The 16,269-nt window shown below is 42.8% G+C and overlaps 1 long non-coding RNA gene across 1 annotated transcript; it reads right to left on the bottom strand.

Moving 5' to 3' along the window:
* Positions 1-2,339: 2,339 nt before the first annotated feature.
* LOC147031903 (uncharacterized) lies at positions 2,340-14,672 on the bottom strand. The gene is made up of 6 exons (XR_015054934.1): positions 14,471-14,672; positions 13,646-13,751; positions 13,432-13,490; positions 12,429-12,533; positions 3,452-3,522; positions 2,340-2,418 (listed from the first exon to the last, which is right to left on the bottom strand). It is a non-coding gene; the product is annotated as an uncharacterized LOC147031903 (long non-coding RNA).
* Positions 14,673-16,269: the final 1,597 nt, after the last annotated feature.

Raw genomic sequence — 16,269 nt, 5'->3', positions numbered from 1 at the left:
TCTGTAAAGATGAAATTGTTCACCTGATTCGAAGCGTTCGATTACATCGTCTGTAATAAGTCTCCGATCTGGATTTAATTTACGAATCATCGCACACACACGTTATCTCTCTGGGACATTTATTTCTTCGTTGCCAGAGATTTTCTTTTGGATAGTTGTAAGAAATGATGTAGATCATCTTTTGATGTTGTCTCATCTTTTGAAGATGGCAAATCTAAATCTGATTTGTCGTCATTTTCACCATCGCAATTATCATTGTTTTCAAAATCATCCATATGTTTCTGAATACGTTCAAGGACATCTCTATTTTTCTCGAACTTGCTGCGAATATTGTCAATATGGACTTCTTTGTCCTTGAAAAGTTCTTCGATGGATTTGTTTGGGTGAGCGTGAATTTCCAGGGTCTCGTTGCGAAATGGGGTAAACAATAATCGTAAACCTCTCATCCTTTCAGTCTCTCTAAATCGATCAATACGATATCGAACGACACAATGCCTACGTCGTTTTCGTATCCGTCCTCGTTTTTGTCCTTCAACCACATGGTTGGGCTGATATGACCGGATTGCCTGTCATCTGGTATAGTTTCCAATTCTTCGACGACTTTATCTGATTTTGATCCGTGGACGTGGTCATAATCCCGAGCGAATTCTGCGAATGTCAGTTTGTTCAAACAGTCCGGACGGTTTACATAGTAATCGTAAATACTATTGAAGAACGGGATATCTTCATCTTCCATGTCAGCAATGTTCGGTCTTAGGAGACCATTCCAGTTTTTAGGTTCATTCACATTGATGAATTTGTTTGTGCGTGTACTAAAACACATCGGATGACCGAACATTCTATATAAACCTTCTGGTCTCGAGAATTCTCCACCGTTGTCTCGAGCTCTTCCTTGTGCCTTCAATTTTTCATGAGGGGCCATGCCATACTTTTTCGCCTCTTCGTCAATTTGTTTCAAGAATCTGCTGAGACCACTTTCACCCTTTGTAAGATAGCCAAGTATATAAGCCACACATGCATACTCATCTAGGATAAAAGACATGTCCATATTAGCGTGATGGATACCAAGAATGTGTGAGTTATAATTGTTGGTAAATATATCTTTACACTCTCGTTTGAAAAATACTTCAGATCCACCGCCTTTAGTCCCAACAGACGTACCAATAGCACGGTAATAGTCTTCTTCACTGAGACCAACTGCTTCTAGGAATTGGTCAAATGTAAGTTCGAACGAAGTGTTTCGTTCAGCGGTTTCTTGACCTCGCTTTTCAACGTGGCATTGTCGTATTAGATATTTTCTTATTTTCTGACAATCGGATTTCATTTTGTTCAACTGATTTCCACTTGCTTCTGGCGTTCGCACAATCATAGTTTTCCTCATGGGGAATTTGGGAAATTTGAATCGACAAGCTTCGACAACTAGTTTAGGACCAGATCGTTCATGGTCATATTTACCATGTCCTTCGTTGGGCTTTTCATAATGGATGTTTTCTTGTTGCCTTTTTTGCATGTGAATGTATGGTCATGTGTCTGATAGAATTTTACCTTTTCGTGGAGAGTTTCGGATGAATCTGGTAATTGACCGCTCATAAGCACATCAATGAATTAACAACCTTTTTTATTTGACTCCTCAGAACCATCGAATCGTGGATCTTTGTTACCGTTTTCATCTTCCAACGACAACAACGAATGAACGTGAAGTGCTCCTCTGTTGAAATTCAATTTGGTAGAAGTTTATCAATCAAATTCAATTCAACTCTAAATCTGGTAACTTGATAACTGGTATATTGAGTGACTTAGTAGTGTTACTGATCTGAGGCAGTCACCAGCCCTCGACTGATTTATTTGTTAATGTGTTGTGTAAAATAACTGAGGTTTCACAACCAGGAACCACCACCGATGATTGAATATTCGTTCAGTCGTCTTCCCAAATCAGGACCGTTGTATGTCGATATGATCTGAAGTGATGTTTGTCGCAGTAAAAGTACCTGCATCCATTTTCTGACAGAACGAACTTTATGTGTTTACACGTTAAGTGGACAGTTTTAATAATATCCTTGCTAAATTCACTTTGAAGCACAAGCAAATTTGTATAAATCACAAGTAATGAAAGTTCATCTGCGTTATTGTGACGACTTACGAATTGAAGAAGGTAATAATAATGAAAGTTCGTCTGACGATGACTTATTGATTATAGAGTTTGATTGTTGGGTAATCAACACAGTTCATCATCAGATAAGATAGGCACATTTCATCCTGAGAAAAATAGTGAAATACGATGTGGATATAAATACGATCATAGTAACAATACGATCGAAGTTACAACAAACAATAGATGGTGGTTATGTAGTTCTAAATGATGAGTAGAGTTTATTTATACACGTTTGTATGTTGTATCTTCAGCTCGTTTTTGTATATCTGAAAGTAGAAGAAATGAGGAAGTGTTATTAATAATTTCACGATTAAATAGCAAGTGGTGGTAGGTTTTGGCGAGTCACGGATAAGGGGAGTCGGGGAGCAAGTAATAAGTTATATTGACATAACTGCAAGATAAGACACAATCAGCACTCATTTATGTTCAACAATGTCTGGTACTTTTGCAAGTGTCGCCACCGCAACTGTTAACCAGTAATGTGTTGTTTGGCAGAAAGTCAGTTGAAAGTTGTCTTAGTATCCAGATCATTTCGGGCAGAAATCGACAGGTTTCAGTTTGAATCGCAGTGATTATCAACCTGGAGAATTTTACACTTTCTTTACAGTTGCAATTTCTAACGCTAAGCACAAATAATTAACAACAACAGAATATGTTCAGTAGTTAACCAAGACGTCATTCAACTCAAAATAACTCATGCATTAGAATTAGAATAGAATTAGAATGTTATACATTATTAGTATAATTCCATTTTCTTTCAAATCTTCTTCTTATTCTTTCGGCTGCTCCCGTTAGGGGTTGCCACAGCGGATCATCCGTATGATCCGCATCGTGATTTGGCACATGTTTTACACCGGATGCCCTTCCTGACGCAACTCTGGTCGCCTCTTACAACACAGGGATATGGTACACCTATTTTAACAGGGGTATACACCGGCCCAGTATACTGGTACTCATTTCGCCGACCTCGGAAGGATAACAGGCTGAGTCAACCCCCTGGTGTATTAATTCAGTGGCCCAACGGGGCTTGAACTCAGGACCTTTTGGATCCCAAGCCACTGCCCTAACCAATGCGCCAACACCAGACTCAATTCCATTTTCTTTCAAATATGAATCATAATTGTCTTTCTCTGACATCACATTGTATTCCTCATACCATCAATCCATAGTCGAGGACACGGTCATGTCAATAGAGGACAGCGCGACCTGAAAAATGATTTATCAATTCATGAAATGATCAGAATGATATCAGTTTGATGCTTAAGCCATTGAAGTGGAGGCGTCAACATAACATGTTACCCGAGTGTGTAGACCAGTCAAAGACTTCTACGATATACACGTTCCATGTTGAGCGATAAAATCTGGTAAATCTGCAACGATAAAGAGAACAAATAAATCTGCAACGATAAAGAGAACAAATAACTCCGAGGGACACAGGTACAATCTAGATTTCAAATTCAAAGGTCGAAAGACGCCAACATTGAAATAAGATACAAATGAGTGCATAATATATTATGTCAGTAGTCAGTTAGCTGCACAATACCAAAAATACAGTTCGATTCAGACAACTTTTAAATTTTTACCTATAGCACTTTTTTCGGCCATTGCTCGACAATGGTTGTCATGGTGTGTGGTAGAGGTCATGGTGCGAACCTACCACTCGAGTTTCATCATAATCAAACAAGAATTGCGAAATCCTAAATGCAGTCTGCCTTTTTTCAAGACTAGTTTTTCGGCCATTGCTTGGCAATGGTGGTATCCATAACAACGGCTGTTATTGTAGGTGGTATAGATTATGACATGAACCTACCACTCGAGTTTCATCAAAATCGACCAAGAATTGCAAAATCCGAAACGTAGTTCACCTTTTTTATTTTTTTTTTTATCTTCAAGGGGACGCCACCGGCAAACTGGCGGGAATTGGGAAAAAAGTAAATGATGAAAGTTGTAGTACTCGAAGAGCACGACTTGCACACCAACTTTCATTCGAAACAGTTGAAACCCCGAGGAGTTCGATGCCCAATTTATTGATTTTTTGCCATTTTCTAAGTTTGTGACCTTGTGACCTTGACCTTGGGACGAAAATGAAAAATCAAGCTCCGTGGGGCTATGCAGGTGCCATTGGGCTAACTAAATACCGAAATCCCTGCCAGATTCGACAAACCCCCTCAGAGAAGATGTAAATTGAAATCGGCTACCCCCTAAAAACACGTTTTTTTGGGCGTAGCTACGCCGAAAGTGGGCGCACCACGCCCATTCTCAGGAAAACACAACTACATCATGATATAAACCTCCCACCAAAATTTTATCAGGATTGGATCAAAACCCATGGAGCAATGCTCGGGACAGACAGACAGACAGAAAGACAGACACAGACAGACACACACCAATAACGAATATAGTGTTCACTTACTGACTCGTGAACCAATATTGTTGCGGGCCGGGGTCCAGTGGCGAGAACGACCACGAGGTGGGGGAAGTTTAGTCATCTCCCACCAGACTCCTGGAATTGTAGGCCGTCGCTCATGGATAATTCCGTGATGCGGCGGGTCGCGTAACCGACCGTGGACACTAATACCTCAACCGCGTCGCGTAGGGTCTTCCTGCCAGGTGTAATCAGTTTACCTAATTTACCACACAGTTTCGACGACCGGGGAACCACAGAACTGCCAAGGACATACCGGCTGGAATCAAAAGATTATCAGGGATAAAGACCCGGCTAAACTCAGATCCGAACCATGCTGGACCAATGAAGGAAATGACAAAAACCAACTGGGAACATTTCTGCAATAATTTATTTAAAATTAGGCGAGGAAAATCATGTGGTTCAGGAACAGGTTCATTGGTGTGTTATGCAGGTGACAGAAGAGAGATGCAGTGTGACAATTTTACAGCAACTTACAAAAGAGGTCACAAAGCAGACTTGTCGCGAGAATAATCGAGGGAAGATTTACAATGATCAAATAACTTTTACAGTTTTTATCCCCCGCTGCGTGGCGGAAGAAGGATATTTATCCCCCGCTGCGTGGCGGAAGGGGGATATTGTTGTCACCCGGGTCGTCCGTCCGTCCGTCCGTCCGGCTGGCTGGGCGTCAACATTTATAGCTGTGAGTGCCATAACTCATAAACTGTTTGCCATATCCATTTTAAATTTGGTTCACACATGTACCACTTGAAAAGGAAGAACGCGATTGATTTTGGGCGCGGCCGGATCCAAGATGGCCGACCGGGGCGGCCATCTTGAAAAAAGTTTTTTGTAATAAATGGAAAACTACTTATCTGATTTCAATTCCTTTTGGTTACTGCGTTCCTCACCCCTGGGGAACTTTTTCCAACATGGTTTCGGCCCGCTCGGACATCCAATATGGCCGCCAGGCAGCCATGTTGTAAAAAAATGACAGTATTGTGATTTTGGCTCTAATTTTTTTTAAAACTTTTAGCTGAATAACTCGAAAGACATGATGACCAAATGTTGTCTTGTTTCCAATTCACCTCCCTCATAATCTGAAATATGTATGAGCTTTTTCAATGGCAGGGGATTCCCCATCTCTGATGGGTATGTTTACTTAATGGACAGGCGCCACACATTCAGGCACACACTCGGACAAAATAAACCCAGTTGAAAGGCAAAGGACTTTTGCAGTCAGGGAGGGAGGGAGCTGAGGTCGCAGTTCTTTTGGAACCTGAACGTTCTGAGGGAAGGGGTGCTCCGTGGTGCGGCACCCGACAAAGGTCGTGCAATTTGGCCCAAAGCCGCACGTGTGCAGACCGTGTCTGCGAAGGAGCCCGGGTGGAGAGCGCGGAGTCCAAGGTAGAACGGGGCAGCAGACAGGACCCGAGTGACCCCGGTCAAGGTCGGGTGTACTCGGACCAGCACAACAGATGGGCCGCCGAGGCGAGACGTGGGCAGGCACTCCGTGATCACGACCTTTCTTCTTCAACCAAGGGACCAACTCAACCTCTGAACTCAAGATTCCACCACAGAACTCCAGAACTCCAAAGAACTCAACCACTCAACTTACGACCTTCCATTCTTTGCAACCAGCCAACGAACCCAAGGACTTTCTCACTCTACTACAAGGATGGTGTCGTAACTTATAGATCCCCCTGGGCGAGGAAGGGCCTTGGCGAAGCTGACGTCACCATCTTCCCTGATTGGACAGTGCCTTCATGGGGTCCGCCCTTTCTGGGCGGGATTTCGGCTAGGCTGGGAAAGCCTGCCCATCCACACGTATTTGAGGAAGGTGGACGGTGGTACAGCTAAGATTGAATTGGAACGTTTGGGAAAGCCGAAAAGGAAATGCGGACGTGTAGATTCTGCCTCGGTAAAAACGAGCCTCCAGAGACAGATGGACAATGGTGCGCTGTGGCCAGCGAACCGAGGGCTGCAAGCACTATGGTACCGTGGATTGTAATGGAGGGGATATAATGATTTTTTTAATCTAACGAAAAAAAACATTGCAACGACCCCCTTTTTCTTTCCCACTACACACAAGGAGGGGTTCTCTCTGCACATATACTTTATGGCATAACTAACTTCGGGACAACTGTATGTTTGTATGCATAAGGTTCCGAGAGCTGCAACAATATTCTACAACATAAGAGGGGAGGGTTTTCAAAAAAATATTGGCTTGAAACTGATGTTGATAAACTAAGGATGCCTGGTGTTGGCTTAATGGCTCGAGTGGTGGGCTTGGGATCTGAGCGTCCTGAGTTTAAATCCCACTCAGCTGTTGAATTAATACCAGGTGGGGTTGACTGCCTGTCATCCTTCTGAGGTTGGCAAAATGAGTGCCAGCTTGTTGGTATCCTGTGTCGGAGTAGCGACCTGTCCAGGATTGTGTCCAATAGCCAAGGACACCACTTCAGCACCACCAACGCTTTGCACAGAGTATGGATGGATTATCCCGAATCCATTCCAATGCGTGGATTATTGATTTTCAGCGATGAAAAAAAACAAATGGTTAAAGGAATATCAAGAATATATACTTCATATTCCATGGGGAAATGGTTCAAGGGTAGTATTTGATGCTGAGGATGAGGAAAGAGTTGAAGAAGAGAAGGAGAAGGGAAGAAAAGAGAAAAGGAGAAAGAGAGAGAGGAAGAAAAGAGAAATGGAGATAGCGAGAAAGAGAAAGAGAAAGAGAAAGAGAAAGAGAAAGAGAAAGAGAAAGAGAAAGAGAAAGAGAAAGAGAAAGAGAAAGAGAAAGAGAAAGAGAAAGAGAAAGAGAAAGAGAAAGAGAAAGAGAGATACGAGGAATTTAAGGAAGTTTGATGTGTGACATGAAAGGGTAAATTCATTCATAAACGTAGAGGAGATACACAAAAGTTTTTGCCAGGGAGAAAATTTACAAAAACTGGAATTTTGGGGGAACTAATCCTTCCAGGATATTCTTTCTGTGGTCCGGGAACAAAGTTAGAAGAAGGAAAGTTTATTCCAAAGGGATTGATTACACATGGTCTGCTCACTGAATTTAACTCAATAATGATAAAGGATACAAATATGATTTAACTGTATCAGATTTAAGGAGTAGATATATGCAGGGGTTGTTCCTTTGAAAAACAAAAGAGGTAAGACTCTGATGTTCGCCTTCAGTGGTATATTTCGGAAAAGTCAAAGAAAACCAAAGAAGTTATGGACTGATGAGGGAAAACAGTGACACAACAAAACATTGATGAATTTTCTTTAAGATGATGGCATTACATTATACAGCACCTTTAATGAAGGAAAGGCAGTTGTGAATGAGCATTTTAATCCCACTTTGAAAGGGAGACCAGAGAAAAAAATTCACTCAACTCGGTCAATCCCAATTGGAATCTTTAATTCAGGATATTGGAGATAATTCCAAGAATGAAGTTCATTCTTCCACAAAAAGAAAAACCAAGAGAAACATTCAAACAATGGAATGAACTTTTGAAAATTGTTGATGTTTTGGACTCAGTTCCTTGGATGGGTTGAACTCTTGGATGAGTTGAAGCAGCATGTGCAAGGGAGATTGACCTGGTCTGACTTCAAATTGATGATCTGAGATGAGGCTGTTGGAGAAAACGAATGATTTTATGTCAACTGCGATGATTGATTCCATAACCTTGCTGATGACTGGAAGCAAGCTTATTGGTCTACAGTCAAGGGGATCCGTTTTTGATGCAATGATATGATGTTGGCTGATTTGCAAGGAGAAACAAGTTGACCGAGGGTAAGTGACAGGGTGAAAAGGGCTGAGAAAGGCAGTGCAAGAGCAGCAGAGGAGGTTTTTAGGAAACGTGAGCTGATGCTGTCAGGTCCATCAGGTGGGAGCGGAGGGGAAGCTGGAGCAAGAGGTATTGCCGAGGGTGTGGGGGAGTTAGGGCAGTGAGGAATAGAGTCAATTTCCAGACCAAAACGAAAGTCAACTCGAACAGCATTCTGATGTCACGACGTCGACAGATATGCCTCAGACCACATCATTACATTATTATATATGCTTGTACAACGTTTGATTTTGAATCCCTTCAGATGTTCGTCACGATCACATTTTTACCTGACATGACCTTTGACCTCTTGACGCAACAATCTTTTCAGTTTTTATGAATCCATCATCATACATACTTGGAGCAAGTTTGACTTGTATCCCATCAGCTGTTCTAAACTTATCACAGTAATGAAAACCTACCACCTTTGACCTTCGACCTCTTGATGTCCCCATCCAATCAGTTCAACTTTGCATCAAACTGAAAACTTACACCAAGTTTGGTCAAAATCCAATCAATGGTTCACAAATTAGCATGGCAGCATAATTTTTACCTCACATGACCTCTGACATTTGACCTTTTGACCCCAAACAGATGGATGGAAGGACGGACAGACAGCCAGATGAACAACCTGAAAACATAATGCCTCCGGCTGCTGAGTCAGTGGAGGCATTGAAATTCTGGTTCCTGAACCACTTACATTGTCATAAGAGCTTTAAATACATGCTATTTTATGTCCAGTGAGACCCTTCCGTTTTCGAGCCGACGTGCCCCCTGTGCATTGCATAGGACGTGTCACCAAACATCAAGAGAAAGAGGAGCCACACTCAATCTGATGGAGCACAAGTCAATTAGATTCCGTTCCTTGAACATCGATTGAATTTCACCAATTTTATCAAATTGTCATTTACAGTGCCGACAGAATGTATTTCCAGTGCCGACAGAATGTATTTCCAGTGCCGACAGAATGTATTTCCAGTGCCGACAGCATGTGCAAGGTAGATTGACCTGTATTCACACCCCTTGACTTTTGGTACATTTCGTTGTTTGCAGTCTGAAGTTAAATTGAATAAAATCTAATTTTTTTGTCCGCAATCAACACAAAAATATCACATCATGACAAATGAATACTTGTTTTCAGAATTTTTTCGAAATTAATGAAAAATGAAAATCTGAAATGTCTTGCGTCAATAAGTATTCAACACCTGAGTCAATACTTTGTCGAAGCACATTTGGCAGTGAATACAGCTTCAAGTCTTCTTGGGTATGTCTGTGTCAGCTTTGCACATCTGGATTTGGGGATTTTCTCCCATTGTTCCATGCAGATTTGCTCAAGCTACTGTCAAGTTGGATGGGGAGCGTCAGTGTTGGATGGCGGGAGGGGTGGTTCCAGACAGTCCCATTGGCGAGACATCGGGAGTGTGAGATTTGTCAGGATCAAAAGACATGTTTCAAGTGTTAGACCAGTTTGTGATGTTATCCAGATCTACAGAGAGTGAAGAAGCTGCTGCTTGCTGATCTGAGGGATGTCATATGGTACGGCAGAGGGTGGAGTCATCAGCAAAGACATTTGACTATATTTGCCTCCATTATTTGTTTCCTCCTTCACGGTGGGGATGGTGGTAAATGATGAATGAGCTGTGTCCGGTTTTCATCAGATGTAGCACTTTGCATTCAGGCCAAAAAGTTCAACAATCGTTTCAGCAGACCACAGAATATTTTGCCTTATTCTTTCAGAGCCTTTCACGTGCCTTTTGCAAACTCCAGGAATGCTGTCATGTGCCCTCTTCTCAAGAGTGGCTTCAGTCTGGCCACACTCACATGAAGCCTAGATTCATGAAGTGCTGCAGAGACAGTTGTCCTTCTGGCAGGTTCTCCCATCTTAGCCAAGGAACTCCGTTGCTATGTCAGAATCGTCATTCGGTACTTCATCACCGTCGCCCAATTGCTTAGTTTTGTCAGATGGCGAGCTTGAGGAAGAGTCTGGGTAGTTCCATATTCTTTCCATTTCCTCATGATGGAGCTCACTGTACTCTTGGGAACTTTCAACACTCGAGAAATTGTTTGGATAAATTGGATAAATTGCATCTGCCAATCTTCTGCCCAATCGAAACAAGTATCAATACTTTCCTGAATCTGATCACCACCCCTATGCTATCCTCCTTACCTTTATGTCATCTGCAAATTTGGAAAGCTTACTCTTCACACCATTATCCAAATTGTTGATGTGAATAATGAAGAGTAATGGTCCGAATACTGATCCTTGAAGTACCGCACAACTTTCTCGCAAGACATCCTCCCACTCACAGCCACTCTTTGCTTCCTATGACTAAGCCAGTTTACAATCCAATTAGCTACCTGACCAGTCACTCCACAAGACCTCACTTTGGCGAAGAACCTCCGATGTGGTACCTTTTCAAATGTCTTCTTCATGTCCAGAGACACCATATCCACTCCCTTTCCCTTATCCACCCAATCAGACACTGCTTCAAAGAACTCTAACAGATTTGTTAGACAGGAACTACCTTTAATTAGTTTGTATTTATTTAAATGGTTCCTCATCTGGTCCTTAATTAATGTCTCCAACACCTTCCCTGGTCCTATGCTGTTCTTTTCCTCTGACATACTTTAAGAAAGCCTTGCTATTATGTTTAATATTCTCAGCCATCTCCTTCTCATTTTGTCTTTTGGCTTGCTGAGTTATTTTCTGAACTTGCTTCTGTTTCCTCTGACAGTGATATAAATCTAACTCCAGTCCTGTTATTTAAAACCTAATAAATGCCTTCGGCTTCTCATTAATAGCATTCCTCATCTCACTGCTCAACCACCCTGGCCTCTTTCTGTTTCTAGTTTCACACCTCATTGGAATGTACTTACTCTGCACTCAACACATTTGGTCCTGAAAGGTTTCCCATTTCTCTGATGCTGATTGTCCTGTTGTTCGAGTCTGCAAATCTACATCACCCAATTCTCTACTCATGCCCTCAAAGTTTGCCTTCCTGAAATCAAACAACCTCACTCAACGACCCTGAACTCTATGGATGTGAGATGTGAGACTTGAACTGACCAGGGATTTGAGGTGGAGACTTAATTCCTTTGGTACGAGGACTCTTCGGGAAATTCTTGGCTATTGCTGGTCAGACTTTGTGTCCAACAAGTGCTTGCTGAGAGACTAAAATGAGATTTGTTACCCGCATAGTCCATGAGCGTCAGCTGCGGCTGTGTGGACATGTGGCTCATTTTCCTTACGCTGATCCTGCTCACCAGATTCTGCCAGCAAGGGAGCCTCATGAGTGGAGGAGGCCAATGGGCCGACCTCGTGTCTCATTGTTGCAGCAGGTTGATCCGCATCTCAAGGAGATGGGGATGGGCCAGGCATCTGCCTGGTGGATGGCCAGACGGAGGCCCCTGGAGTTCCGGCGGAAAGTGGACGCAGCGACGCGCTGGTCCGGTGCATGCTCCCATACCTGACTTGACCTGACCTGACATCCTGTGACAGTGCCACATTGAAAGTCACTGAGCTCTTCAGTCCAGCCCATTCTACTGCCAATGTTTGCCGATGGAGATTGCATGGCTGTGTGCTTGATTTTATACACCTGTCAGCAATGGGTATGGCTAAAATAGCCAAATCCACTAATTTGAAGGGGTGTCCACACACTTTTAGCCTTGTTGTGTATATACTGTATTTGCATCTTTGAGCCCCTTTTTCAGTTTAAGCATTCACTTCTTGGGAGAGAAGGACATGTTTAATTTCCAAGCATTCTTTCTGCATTTTGTGGCCTTTTAGAACAACTTGGAGTTTTAATTGTTTGTGATGGTCCTTGTTTTTAATATTTTGTGCAGTTTGTTATTTTCCATCTATAATGCAAAGATGATTCAAAATAAACAATTGTTTGATATTTAAGGCTGGATAGAACCTCAATTCCATACATAATGTGGTAAATCAAGGTTGTGTTTTGTGATGAATATGGAACATTTGATAAACGTCCAGAAAAGTTCAAAACAAGGTCCTTGTCACACTCCCCTCCTTATTCAATCATCCCACCTTGATGTCTGAAACAGAGACTCGAGCTTCTTCAATAACTTGTCGAAGCTCTCAGAAAGTCCTTTCCACTTCACGGGAATCTTCTACTGGAATTGAGGGTCCGGGCTGCGGTGAGAAAAATTCACACAAATTGTCTTCACATCACTATTGCTGTTCCTATCAGGAAACAATGCACTCAAACACACCTGGCACAGTGTCATCTATTACGGAAATGCAAAATTAAAAACGTGAAACAAGCGTGACGTGTCAACAAAAAGAGAAGCAAATGTTCGGCGGTGACTGATAAAATCAGTTTTAAAACAGAGAACTTCAAGAAAGAATAATTTGAAACTCGCCTCCCTGTTACAGTGTTGCTTGGGAGGAAAAGAAAAAGTTAAAAGATTTCCACTGTAAAAACAACAACTTCTTTTTTGGCCAGAGAAATCCATTTATTTATTGAAGGAAGGAGGGAGGGGAGAGGGAGTGGGGAGAGGGAAGGGGAGAGAGGGAGTGGGGAGAGGGAAGAGGGAGGGGGAGAGGAAGGGGGAGGAAGGGTGGGAGAGAGGGAGGGGGAGAGGGAAGGGGGAGAGGGAAGGGGGAGAGGGAGTGGGGAGAGGGAAGGGTAGAGGAAGTGGGAGAGAAAGGGGGAGAGGGAGGGAGAGGGAGGGGAGAGGGAGGGGAGAGGGAGGGGAGAGGGAGGGGGAGAGGGAGGGGAGAGGGAGGGGGAGAGGGAAGGGGAAAAGGGAGGGAAAAAGGGAAGGGGGAGAGGGAAGGGTAGAGGAAGTGGGAGAGAAAGGGGAGAGGGAGGGGAGAGGGAGGGGAGAGGGAGGGGAGAGGGAGGGAGAGGGAGGGGGAGAGGGAGGGGGAGAGGGAGGGGAGAGGGAAGGGGAAAAGGGAGGGGAAAAAGGGAAGGGGGAGAGGGAAGGAATCTGTAATCTGTATTAACACAGAAACTCGACTTGGTTTTGTAATTCAGGAAAGGAAACTTGTCAACAACAATAAATATTAAAAACACTGAACGAACCATTTCGATGTCATGTGAAAAGTTTCGGAAGAGTCGAGGCTGCTATTCATCTGGCTCGCCTGTGTGGAGACAATAAGTGAATAAGTGTGATGACATATTGTGGAAAATCATGGTTTTATTTTGTGATGAAGAAGAACCTTTTCATACTCCTCCAAAGAAACTCGAGTCCAAATAAGGTACTCATCAAATTCCCCTGATTATTCAATCCTCCCACCTTGACGTCTTAAACATCGAGGCTTGAGTCTCTTAAAGAATCTGCGCAGGCGTTGCCAAGTTCCTCTGCGCGTCACCTGAATCTCCTGTGAGGGTTTGGGTGTCTCCTGTTATGGAAACAACAATCACATGAATTATCTTGAAAAAACGAACACTGTACTCAGCAAAAACGATACAATCACACAGCTCCGGCATTCACATATTACCCTCGAGAGGGTATTGTATTTGGGTCCATTTGTTAGTTTGTCTGTCTGTCTGCACAAAATGTGCTCTTCTGGGCCACAAACACCACCTGGTGATCGCCATTGTTACATACATGTTATCTTTTTTCTCTATAAAGTATGATAATTACAATGTGAGCACGTCCTTGAAGTACGTACGATGGGAATGCAAGTCTGTCTTTAAAGGATGTCCGATTAACATTGTGTGTACGTCTCCAAAATACACGTGATTGGAACGTGAATCCACACAATGAAGCAGAAAAGGTCTGTTTTGCCGCTGAATTAACATAATCATACGTCGGGCATGAATACACCGTCTATAAACCACACAAACACACCAACACACCAACACACCAACACACAAACACCACACAAAACAAATCTTGGTGAGAGCCTGCAATCTCTGATTGTTCTTTTAACTTCCATTGTAGAAATGCACAACAACAAAAAAACATCAAAACGATCACGAAGAAGAAATGAAAATGTTCTCTTGTTTTTGATCAATTCACTTTGAAATCTTCAGCAGAAAAATCGAAAATGCTTCACAACTTCACATCACAACACAACAAACATTAATTCACCATCATGAGGTACAAGGTGTTTACCTCTTCCTGGACAGGTAATGACACTGATTCTGATTCTGGATTGCCATGTACACAATCACTCCTGAAAATATGTATTGATTTAATGTTCTCATCATTCATTTCCATTCCAGCAACTCCTTCATGGACTCTTTTCTCTTCAACAACAACCTTGGGAGGGAGGGATTCTGAGAGGAGGTCGAATGAGAACAAAAACAAAATTACACGAGTGAGAATTCCTTCACATGTGATATTTTCGAAATCTTAAGGGGCTGTCACACCTTGACGTTTTAGCCAGCATATGGCAAGGTCTCAAAATGTATGGAAAACGCTGGCGTACGGTGAACTATTGATGTTTTTTTTTAAAGTTTTGGGCATATAATAATGTGGTGGACGGATGCATAATGTATTCGTAACGTAAACAGAACGTTTTAATCACATATACATAACTTATACCAACGAATGCTGAGCGTGTTGTCGGCGTTCACAACCTATGCCTGACGATAGTCTAACTTATGCATAGCGCGCGGCAGCGTATCACCGACGATCACGTGGCGTAGGCTATTCATAGGCTGCGGCTCGACGATTCAAACCATAACCGCACTAGACTCCGAAGTGTGAAGCCGCTGTCACACCTTGACGTTTAAGCCAGTGTATGCCGATGAATGAAAAATTTGCCGAACCAAGCTGGCACACGTGGAATACCTTATGGGTAAGATGTGTATACGTTAAGAGCACACTGAAGCACGCTGGCATATGTCGTAGTTTTCTGGCATACGTCATCAAACGCTGAGTACGTCGAGAAATTTTCAGCATGTTGAAAATTTCGACGTATGACACACATTCTGCATATGCTGGCATAAGTTGTTGGCACGCTACGCGATCGTTGACACACGTCGACACACGTTACTTGTACGTTACTCATAAGTCGAAACGCGTCGAGGTAATGGTTAGCGTCAGTGTTCCAGACTCCCTGGTTTTAATTATTATTTTTTTTTCTTCGGTATGACGGTGATGTTGACACTTCGATTTCCAGTGCGGTTATGATTTAAATCGTTGAGTGGCAGCCTATTATTTATATTATATTATAACCGCACCAGAAATCGCAGTGTCAACATCACCATCATCCGAAGAAAATAAAAAATTAAAATAAAAACCAGGGAGTCTGGAACACTGACGCAAACCATTTCCTTGACGTGTTTCGACTTATGAGTAATTTACAAGTAACGTGTGCGGATGTGTGTCAACGATCGCGGAACGTGCCTCCAACACGTTACTCAAAGGTTAGAAATAAGTTTCGGGTATGCGAAACATTACCTCGACGTGTTTCGACTTATCAGCGATCGCGTAACGTGCCTGCAACTTATGGCCAGCGTTATGCGGAATGTGCGAGTCATACGCTGGCATACGTCGAAAAATTTCAAGCTTGGAAGATTTGTCTAACACCTAGGTGTACTCCGACGTATGCCAGCGTACAAAGACGTCTGCCAGCAGACTACGACGCATGCCAGCGTCCGACGTATGCCAGCGTGCTCTTAACGTATACAAACTTACCCATAACGTATTCGACGTGTGCCAGCGTTTTAGCCAAATTTTGCATACTTCAGGCATGCACTGGCTGAATCGTCAAGGTGTGACAGGGCCTTAAAAATGGTAAAACTCTGCAAAATAAAAATTGAAGTAACGCTGTAAAACTCGAACTTGTTCTGCAACTTATCATAATAAAGCCATGCACAAAGTTTCAGGTCAATATGTTAAAGGGTATGGGGAGTAAAGGCTGAAAAACCACAGGTGGGATGAACAGACGGAGCGCAAACGTGTTG

The sequence above is a fragment of the Eptatretus burgeri genome, chromosome 2, assembly GCF_056783735.1.
Source record: "Eptatretus burgeri isolate ZD-2024b chromosome 2, Ebu_testis_v1, whole genome shotgun sequence".
NCBI classification, from domain to species: Eukaryota; Metazoa; Chordata; class Myxini; order Myxiniformes; family Myxinidae; genus Eptatretus; species Eptatretus burgeri.
The sequence above is the reverse complement of the archived record's forward strand: the minus strand, read 5'-3'. Positions and strand labels throughout refer to the sequence as shown.